Source organism: Cetorhinus maximus, chromosome 28 (genome assembly GCF_964194155.1).
Source record: "Cetorhinus maximus chromosome 28, sCetMax3.hap1.1, whole genome shotgun sequence".
NCBI classification, from domain to species: Eukaryota; Metazoa; Chordata; class Chondrichthyes; order Lamniformes; family Cetorhinidae; genus Cetorhinus; species Cetorhinus maximus.
Genome location: NC_135906.1, coordinates 5561564 through 5572318, shown reverse-complemented (window position 1 = coordinate 5572318; position 10755 = coordinate 5561564). Strand labels below are relative to the sequence as shown.

At 49.3% G+C, this 10755-nt stretch overlaps 1 pseudogene; it reads left to right on the top strand.

Moving 5' to 3' along the window:
- Nucleotides 1-271: 271 nt before the first annotated feature.
- On the top strand, nucleotides 272-449 carry LOC144669046 (U2 spliceosomal RNA; annotated as a pseudogene).
- The last annotated feature ends 10306 nt before the right edge of the window (nucleotides 450-10755 follow it).

The window sequence follows — 10755 nt, the reverse complement described above, 5'->3', positions numbered from 1 at the left end:
ACGCACTAAAGCTTGGGGCAGCTGCCGCAAAGGCGCAATGGGGAAGGGTCGCTGTCTAAGACCTTTCTACCACAGCGCACCGAGAGACTGGGAACTGTTTAGAGCCCCTCGGGCTGTACAGATCAAAATGAAAGGCTGTAAATGACTGTAATATTGTTTGTACTGATGCACCTGGTGATACATTTTGTAAAAGTTTAACCTGGATTGTACCCTTGTAATGTTGGTTTTGAAATGGTTTGGAATGCGATTGAAGATATTTTATGAATAAAGTATATTTTTACAAATAAAAAAAAAAATCTGTTCTTATCAGTTTAATATCTGATACGTCCCTTATCTGGGGACCATATATTAAATTGATTTTTGGAGCAGGGAGATGGAATAGGGGCTTGCTCCGTCCACTCCACGCATCGACCCGGTATTGCAGTATCTCTGGGAATGGTGCACCACCCCTTTCCAGGGGATTTTCAATGCTAAAAATAGTTTTCTTACAAACATCTGCTTTCTTTACTTTTCAACATGCACATCTTTCAAAACACAACTTTCTTTCTTTCTCACTCACCCGCACCATCTACACACAAAAAACACGCACGCTCACCCAACGCTCACAGACACCACTCTCATCTCACAAACACTCTACCTCACTCATACAAAAACATCTTTCACTTGCAAATACACCTCTCAAACACTCTCTCAGCTGCACCTTTCGCCTCACAACACTTTCAACCAGCTCTCTGCTGCCGCTCCCGCCCGCTGCTGCTGCTGCTGCTGATACAGCAACAGTCAAAACTCACACCTCAAAGCTCACACACTTTACACAGCTACTCGGAAACGTCTACATCCACGTTCACACAATCCTTACACTGCACAAGGAGCCCATTCCGCCCGTCGTGACTGCACCAGCTCTCCCAATGAACATTTCACTTCGTGCCATTCTCCTGCCTTCTCCACGTAACCCAGCACATGCTTTCTTTTCAAATAATCATCTCATTCCCTCTTCAATTGAACCTGCCTCCGCCACGCTATCAGGCGGTGCATTCCAGACCCTGACCACTCGCTGCTCCTATCACTTTTGCTTCTTCTGCTAGTTACTTTAAACCTGTGCCCGCTCCTTCTCGATCCTTTCATCGGTGCAAGCAGTTTCTCCCTATCTACTCTCTCCAGATACCTCATGATTTTCAATACCTCTATCAAGTCTCCTCTCAGACTTCTTTTCCCCAAGGAATACAGTCCCAACTTCTCCAATCTTACTTCATAACTCAACTTCCTCGCTCCTGGAACCAAACTCGTAAACCTCTTCTGCACTCTCTCCAATGCCTTCACTACCCTCCTAAAATGCAAGTCAAAATGCAATCCATCAGAGTCAGCATGGCTTTATGAAGACTAAATCGTGTTTGACTAAATCGCTAGAGTTCTTTGAAGATGTGACAAGCAAAGTGGATAATGGCGATCCTGTAGATGTAGTATGTCTGGACTTCCAGAAGGCATTTGATAAGGTGCCGCACAAAAGATTAATACACAAGATAAGATCACACGCAGCTAAGGGTAATATATTTGCTTGGATAGAGCTTTGGCTAACCAACAGAAAGCAGAGAGTCAGGATAAATGGGTCTTTTGTGGATGGCAAGCTGTAACTAGTGGGGTGCCACAGGGTTCGGTCCTTGGGCCCCAACTATTTACTTGGATTCAGGAGTAGAAGGTACCATAGCTAAATTTGCAGATGACACCAAAATAGGTGGGAAAGTAAGTTGCAGTGAAGAAATGAGAAATTTACAAATGGATATGGACAGGTTAGGTGAATGGGCCAAAATTTGGCAGATGGAGTTTAACGTGGATAAGTGAGGTTATCCAGTTCAGCTCCTACAGGCAATGGTCACGGTGGTGGTCCCACGGGCCATCGATCTGGTCGGGCGGAAACGACTCTCGTTCCTCCGGCCTGGGTATTCTGCTGCGGGGAGGCAACTTCACCGTCTCCGAGGTCAAGGAGGTGGTGGGCGGGCGACTCCTCATAGCAGACGTAATGTACAAGAACGCTCCACTCCGGTTAATTAACGTGTATGGCCCGTCACAAGGAGCTGAGCGGCTGGAGGTTTTTCAGCAGCTCCCACTGCTGCTGGCGACCTCCAGGCCGGTCATTCTGGGCGGGGACTTCAACTGCATCATCGATGCGGCTGGACGATCCGGCAGGGCCGGAAGCAGATTGGACGCTACGTCCAGATCCCTGATGGAAACAGTTAAGGATGCCAAGCTGCACGACGTCTTCAGCAACCCTGCAGACGGAGCGCAGCGTAGATACACCTGGTCGCGGCCAGACGGGTCCATTCGTTCCAGGATAGACTTCCTCTTTGTGTCCCGTGCATTCACAGTCAGATCCACCGAGGTCAAGCCGGTGTTCTTCTCTGACCACTGCATCCTACTGGCGGACTGCCACTTGGAGAAGGACCTGAGGGTGGGCAGGGGGGCATGGAAGCTATTCGTGCAACTGCTGACCCCAGAGAACATTGAGGAGCTCAAGAGGGCTTATGAAGGTTGGAGAACCATGAAACCCCTCTTTGAGTCCCTGACACACTGGTGGGAAGCGATCAAGGGAAACACCAAGAGGTTTTTCATCCTCAAAAGCATCCAGAAAGCTAGAAAGGAAGAGAGGGAAATGTCCCGACTCCAGAAAAACATGCAGAATCTGCTCCGGCTGCAGTCGGTGGGGGTCGATGTCAAGGAAGAGCTCCAAGAGGTGAAGAGCCAGCAAGCCTCGCACTTTGCCTCCAAGAACATCTTCCGTTCCAGAGTCCGCTCCGTGGAGCAGGATGAGACGTGCTCACGTTTCTTCTTCCAAAAGGAACAGAGAGAGAGCTCTGTGTTCAGCAGCCTGAATGAAGAAGACAGATCAGTAAAGTCAGCGCAGTCCGACATTTTGAGGATCAGCAAATCCTTTTATGCCGGATTTTATGACGTGAAGCCGACGGACAGCACGGCCTCCCAGTCCTCCTTGTCCTCTATCACGGAGGTCTTAGGCGACAGTACACGGGAGAGGCTGGACAAACCGCGAACTCCTGACGAACTGACTTAGGCCCTTGAGTCCTTCGAGAAGAGTAAATCTCCCCAGAAGCGACGGCTTGCCGGCGGAGTTGTATTGGGCTCTGTGGGACTGGATGGGCCCAGACCTGCTAGGGGTGTACGAGAGTATGCTCCTGGCCGGCAGTATGTCAGAATCCATGAGGAAAGGCATCATCACCCTCATGTACAAGCACAAGGAAGAAAGGGAGGAAATTAGAAATTGGCGACCCATTTCACTGTTGAATGTGGACTATAAGATTCTGTCCAAGGTCATCGCCAATCGGGTCAAATCCGCTCTGGAATTGGTGATACACCCTGACCAGACCTGCACTGTGCCGGGCAGGAAGATCTCTGACAGCCTGGCGCTGCTCAGGGATACGATTGCCTATGCGCAGGACAGGGGTGTGGACACCTGCCTCATCAGCCTGGATTAGGAGAAAGCCTTTGACAGAATATCGCACACCTACATGGTGGATGTGCTCTCAAAATGGGGTTTGGGGAGGGAATTCGCAATTGGATCCAGTTGGATCCTACTCTACACTAACATCAGTAGCGCAGTCTCAATCAATGGGTGGGAATCAGATAGCTTTCCAATTAAATCTGGAGTCAGGCAGGGCTGTCCTCTCTCGCCTGTTCTTTGCCGAGTCCATCAGGAAGGATCCGGGCATTAGAGGAGTTACGATCCCAGGCAGTGGAGGCACTCAGATCAAAGCCTCCCTGTACATGGACGATGTCGCCGTCTTCTGTTCTGATCCGCTGTCGGTGTGCAGACTGATCCACATCTGCGACCAGTTCGAACTGGACTCGGGAGCCAAGGTAAATCGTGGGAAGAGCGAGGCCGTGTTCTTTGGGAACTGGGCTGACCGATCCTTTGTCCCCTTCACCGTCAGTGCTGACGGCCTGAAGGTGCTGGGGATATGGTTCAGAGGGACTGGGGTATGCGTTAGAAACTGGAAGGATCCAGTGTCTATGGTGAAAAGGAAACTGGGAATCTGGGAGCGACGCTTCCTCTCCGTTGCGGGTAAGAACCTGGTCATCAGGTGTGAGGCACTCTCGCTGTTGCTGTACATGGCGCAGGTCTGGCCCATTCCAGACTGCTGCGCGACGGCAATCACCCGAGCCATCTTCCGCTTTATCTGGAGGTCGAAAATGGATCGTGTCCGCAGGGACGCGCTGTATAAGCCTCTAGATAAAGGGGGAATAAACGTGCCCAACATCGCCCTCACACTGATGGCCACCTTTGTGTGCGGCTGTATCAAGCTGTGCGTAGACCCTCGGTACGCAAACACCAGGTGTCACTACGTGCTGAGGTTCTACCTGTCCCCGGTTTAGCGAAGGATGGGTGTGGCCACGCTGCCGCGGAACGCTCCAAGTAGTTGGACCGTGCCGTACCACCTGTCCCTGGTGGAAAACTTTATGCAGAAAAACACCTTTGACCCCAAGTCCATCAGGCAGTGGCCGGCACGTAACGTCCTATAGGCCCTGCGGGGAAAGGAGATGGTGGATCCTGTGCGATGTTTCCCCGAGCAGACTGTCAAAGTCGTTTGGCAGAATGCCTCGTCTCCAGAACTTTCCAACAAGCACCAAGACGTAGCTTGGCTGGTGGTGAGAAATGCCCTCCCCGTCAGATCCTTCCTGAAGTCTCACCCTCTCTGCATGTTGACCTCGAGGTGGCTGTCGTGGGGACGAGACCGTTGTTCACCTCTTTGTGGAATGTGCGTTTGCAAAGAAGGTCTGCAGAGAGTTGCCGTGGTTTTTGTCGCGGTTCATCCCAAGCAGTTCTGTGACACAGGTCTCTGTGCTCTACGTGTTGATCCCAGGGACAGGGACGCACATCGAGACAAGCAGGTGGAGGATCATCTACTCGGTGAAAGACGCTCTTTGGTCTGCCCGAAACTTGTTGGTCTTCCAGTGCAATGAGTTGTCCCCAGCAGAGTGTTGCAGACTGGCTGGCACATTCCAAGGCCGAGGACTACGTGCTGAGGGACGCACTAAAGCTTGGGGCAGCCGCCACAAATGCGCAGTGGGGAACGGTCGCTGTCTAAGACCTTTCAGCCATAGTGCACCGAGGGACTGGGAAAGGTATAGACCCCTCGGCCTGAAAGACTCACATTGAATGTATGCAGTGAATATTACATTTATCACAATTGTATTGAAGCACCTCAGAGTGCAACATGATCTATGTAGATAACTTGAATACTATTGCACTGTCTGACTGCCTGTAATGAGCATGTTGAAATGTCTGTAATGTTCATTGATCGTATTGAAGCGTCGCAGGGTGCGACATGATCTATTTGAAAAACTGGAATATGATTGCACTTTTTGCGATGGCCATTTTGAAATGTTTTGTAATGTTCTTTCAGATATTTTATGGATAAGGTATATTTTTCCACAAAAAAACGACAACAGTTACAAAGAAAACCAACAGCAGCAACAACAGCTCTTCTCCACAGTCTGAATTAGAATTTCAGAGTCAGAAAACAGAGCAAAAAAACACGCAGCATCCTGAAATGACAAACCTGAAATGAAAGTGTACTTAGTGTATCAAGCCTTTAAACTGCATTGCTGAAAACTCCTTCCTGCCTGCTAGTGCAACAAGATGCTGCAAAGTATATTACACAGCGAATCAGGCCTTCAGTCGTCTTGACTTGTGCAGCTCCAGTGACTTCAGGCCTCCAAAAGCAGGCCAGTATTTGAAAGGGCTCCTCTTGACAAGTGTAAGACCCTGATCAAACTAAATATTTTAATTTTCTTAACCAGTGAGATTGAACGAACCGTGATGCATGTCCAAGACAAAATAGAATATAAAGCAATGTAAAGTAAATTAATAACAAATTGAGAAAGTAAATATGGAACACAAAATATTTTAAAACTAGGGCACAGGTTAAAAACATGATCCTAATTTCTGTTGAACTGAATGAGGCGAGTCATTACAGTGCGTGACCGATTTGTTTAAGTGTGCGGGCCCATTAAACTTTTTGCACAGCCGCGCAAATTTAAAGGGGCTTATGTGGCGGTGTGTCTGTGAGGAAACCTCTCCTCATATCTTGTATCCCACTGTGAAACCGTCTTCAGCTCCCAAATTGCACTCAGACAATGTGCTACATTTGCATATTGTGCAGGAGTCGGGGGAGGGGTCATGGGGCTGCCCCTTGTCTCTGTACTTGAAATGGCAGCCAGGCAGCAACTGTAGTGCTTCCTCAAATCCAACCTGAAGAAAAGGCAAGACATGTTGGGTGCTGAGAGGGAGAAGCATTGCCACTTTAGGTTCTACTTGGATTTTACTGAGGTAAAAGGTGATTGAAAAAGTCAAGCCTTTCTCCCCTAGCAGTTACCACTGAGGACAGAAATAATACCGAGCGCTGATCTATCACCGAGCACTGAGGCCGGCCAAGGGGAGGCATCTGAAAGCTGCAGAGAGAGCAAGAAGCCAGGATGGACGACTGAGAATACTGGCTGAGATAGACAGCAAAAACTGTGACACAAGCTCAGGTAAGCGTGGTGTTTTGCAGTTCAAGTTCATCACTTTGTGACAGTATAGGTATTTTTCACTTTCCTAGGATAAGGCTGTTCCCTTTCTAGAAGTTAGAAACAGCCGTGCAGATGTATTTTCTGCGCTCCTTTGCTTGCCTGCTGAATAGGACTGATGGGAGGGGAAAAGGTGATTAAAAGAGAGCCGACATCATTGCAGGCTGGCAGATGGTGTGCTGTGCTGTGCACGCAGGTGGTTTTGTTGTTTGGCTTGTGTGTGACTTCTGGTTGAAGCTGAAAGATTTCTAAAATTTTGAAGGAAATAATCTTCGAGAAGGGGAGAAACATTTTCAACATTTTAACAGGATCTAAGGCTGTTCGCTGTGTCGTACCTGTACTTATCCTTGCTGCCACCTGCCTTCTCACTGCTGATCATCATCTTGTGTTATTATAATGATATAATGCATTGGACTTATTTACTGTGACTTCATAACATGACACATTTCCCTTCTGGTGATGTCATGCTGACATCCCGTAAAGGAAATAGACCAACAGTCAGCCCAAAAGAAGGCCCAATGCCAAGCAAAGGAAGCCCATAAACGAGGATGCTAGACAGCTCGTACAAAAGAAAGCAGGGCATCAGGAAACAACTCAACAGCAACTGACGTAGTACTCTCCAGGTTCAGTGCAGGAGAAGCACTGGAATCAGTAAAAAGTAATGCCCCTACATGTCTGAACATACAACTTAGGAGCAGGAGTAGGCCACTGGGCCCCAAGAGCCTGCTCCACTACTCAGAAGATCATGGCTGATCCGATTGTAACCTCAACCCCAAATTCCTGCCTACCAGCGATAACCTTCCAACCCCGCCTTGTTAATCTATCCAGCTCTGTCTTGAAAATATTCAAAGACTCTGTTTCCACCACCTTTCGAGGAAGAGAGTTCCAAGGACTCTCTACACTCTGGGAGAAACGCTGCTGACTTTGCCTTCCCTGTAGATGTGGAAGGACTTTAGCTGCATACCTGGTCAGCTGGCAAGCTCCACAGACCGATCGGCGCAGGCTTGGAGGACCGAAGTGCCTGTTCCTGTGCTGTACTTTTTTTTCTTCTTTGTTCTTTGACTGCTCAAGCTGAAAGCAAAGACAAAAATACAGCAGGCCTCGATCGAAGAACTCCTCTGCGCTGTGAGCTAGTTGCTCACACGGAAACTCAGCTACAAAGACTCATGGATTGTCTCTCATGCCTGTCACGTGTTCTCCCTTGTGACTGAGTGTTTCTCGAAATTTTCCATTACCTGCCAGTTACACGACACATCTAGCGCAACCGTAGACAGCGACCTTTCTCCATTACGCCTTTGCCCCAAACTTTAGTGCGTCCCTCAGCACGTAGTCCTGGACCTTGGAATGTGCCAACTCTTTGCAATGGAAGACCAACAAGTTTCGGACAGCCAAAGAGTGTCTTTCACCGAGTGGATCCTCCGGCGGTAGTTGATGTTTGTCTCGGCGTGTGTCCCTGGGAACAGCCCCTGGAGCACAGAGTCCATACCTGTGTCACGGAACTGCTCGGGATGCACCTCGACAAGAACCACGGCCACTCTCTTCAGAGTTCTGGTGATGAGGCATTCTGCCAAATGACCCTGACGGTCTGTTCGGCGAACCGTCCGCCGGAATCCACCATCTCCTTTTCCCGCAGGGCCTCTAGGGTGATACGTGCTAACCACTGCCTGATGGACTTGCGGACAAAGGTGTTTCTCTGCATAAGTTTTTCCACACGGGGCAGGTGATACGGCACTTGGAGCGTTCCTCGGCAGGGTGGCCAGACCCATCCTTCGCAACACCAGGGACAGGTAGAACCTCAGCACGTAGTGACGCTTGGTGTTTGGGTCTACACACAGCTTGATACTGCCATACACAAAGGTGGCCATCAGGATGAGGGTGATGTTGGGCATGTTTTTTCCCCCTTCATCCAGAGTTTTTTTACATCATGTCCCTGCAAACAGGATCCACTTTTGACCTCCAGATAAAGCGGAAGATGGCTGGCGTGATCGCCACAGCGCAGGAGTGAGGAATGGGCCAGACCCGCGCCACGTACAGCAACACCGAGAGTGCCTCACACCTGATGAGCAGGTTCTTACCCGCAACGGAGAGGGAGCTTTGCTCCCACATGCCCAGTTCTTTTCTCACCATAGCTACTCGCTCCTTCCGGTTTCTAACGCATGCCCTGGTCCCTCCGAACCATATCCCCAGTAGCTTCAGGCAGTCTGACCTGCTGGTGAAAGGGACAAAGCTTAGTTCAGTTCCCAGAGGACACGGCCTCGCTCTTGCCACGATTTACCCTTGGCACCTGAGGCCAGTTCGAAGTGGTCGCAGGTGTCGATCAGTCTGCGCACCGATGTGTGAAAAGTGGGGAGTTGACCGTACTACCGCATCACCACACTGTCCCAGGTCCAATAGCATGGCGGAATGTATATACTGTAAAGTCCTTACTTATGAAATGTCAGCAAAGTAAACAAGGCTTGTGACGGCCTGTCACAATGCTACACCTTAGAGCGACAGCGCTCAGTGCAACCACTCCTTCACCAGCAGAATTACAGTGCGAACAACCCTTCCCAGTCATCATTTGTCGATGCATCCAGGAGTAAGTGATGCATTCGCTGAAGGTGAAGGTGAAGGACGCACATGAGCAAAGAATCACCCAACTTAAACATTGGACAAAAGGTATGACTACAACACCCAACCGATGGAACATGAAATCCGGCCGAAATCAGCAGCATGTCCAGAACCATGATCATATCAAATACGAGCACCCATTGTGAAGAAACCGATGGCGAATCAGGGAAGTACCAGAACAAGAAACACCAAGTAACCCCATCGCAAGCAGAACGCGATCTAAGACACGATCCCAGCGCAACACTCCTACAGACAACCAGAATTGTGAGAACGTACAGCAATCTCAAACCAACTTCACAGTATCAACGAAGCACCATTCCGTTCCAGAGACTCATAAGGTGATCACTTTGTACAATTGTAGGTTCAAAGACAGAAGAGCAATTTGTGGTAATGTAAATAGTTCTTATTATTTAATGGTACAGCCTGGAGTTGTTGTGGTATACCTTTAAGGAGCGTATCTAAAATTGCTGTGCAGCACCAGGCAGGGTGTGACGTATATGCTCATGTATAATTCTCGGGCCGATGATAGGAGCTGTCCTAGAGACCCAGATATTGTTGTATATATTTCATCTCTTCAAATCAAAGAATTGAGTTCGCAATCCTCTTTGTGTCGTCGGTGTGTTTGTGTCAGGTGGAAAACACAACATGGAGGACCCCCATTTAAGGTGAATGGCAAAAGAACCAAGGCGACATGAGGAGAAACCTTCTTGCGCAGCGAGTGGTTAGAATCTGCAATGCACTGCCTGAGAGTGTGCTGGGGGCACTTTCAAGAGTGGCTTTCAAAAGAGAATCGGATAATTATCTGAAGAGAAAATATTTGCAGGGCTATGGGGAAAAGGCAGGTGAGTGGCACTAGGGGAGTTGCTCTTGCAGAGAGCTAGCACAGACACGACAGGCCGAATGGCCTCCTTTTGTGCTCTAACCAATCTAGGATTCGATGTTCTCCCTCCACTTGGACCCCTCCCTCTGGATTTTTGCCTTCTCTTGATCTTTTCATTGAGAACTGTTGGCGTGACATTAGCCGTCTCAATTTCTCTGCTCCTCTCACCCATTCTAATCTGTCTCTCTCTGAACTCACTGCACTCCGTTCTCTCAGGTCCAACCCCAACATTGTCATCAAACCCGCTGACAAGGGTGGTACTGTTGTTGTCTGGCGCATTGACCTCTACCTCGCGGAGGCTGAGCGTCAACTCGCAGACGTTTCCTCCTACCTCTCCCTGGACCATGACCCCACCACAGAACATCAAGCCATTGTTTCCAGGACTGTCACTGACCTCATCTCCTCAGGAGATCTTCCTCCCACAGCTTCCAACTTGATAGTCGCCCAACCTCGGACGGCCCGCTTCTACCTCCTACCCAAAATCCACAAACAGAACTGTCCTGGCAGACCGATCGTGTCAGCCTGTTCCTGCCCCACGGAACTCATTTCTCGTTATCTTGACTCCCTTCTCTCTCCCCTTGTCCAGTCCCTTCCCACCTACATCCGTGATTCCTCTGACACCTTACGTCACATCAACAATTTCCAGTTCCCTGGCCCCAACCGCTTCCTCTTCACCATGGATGTCC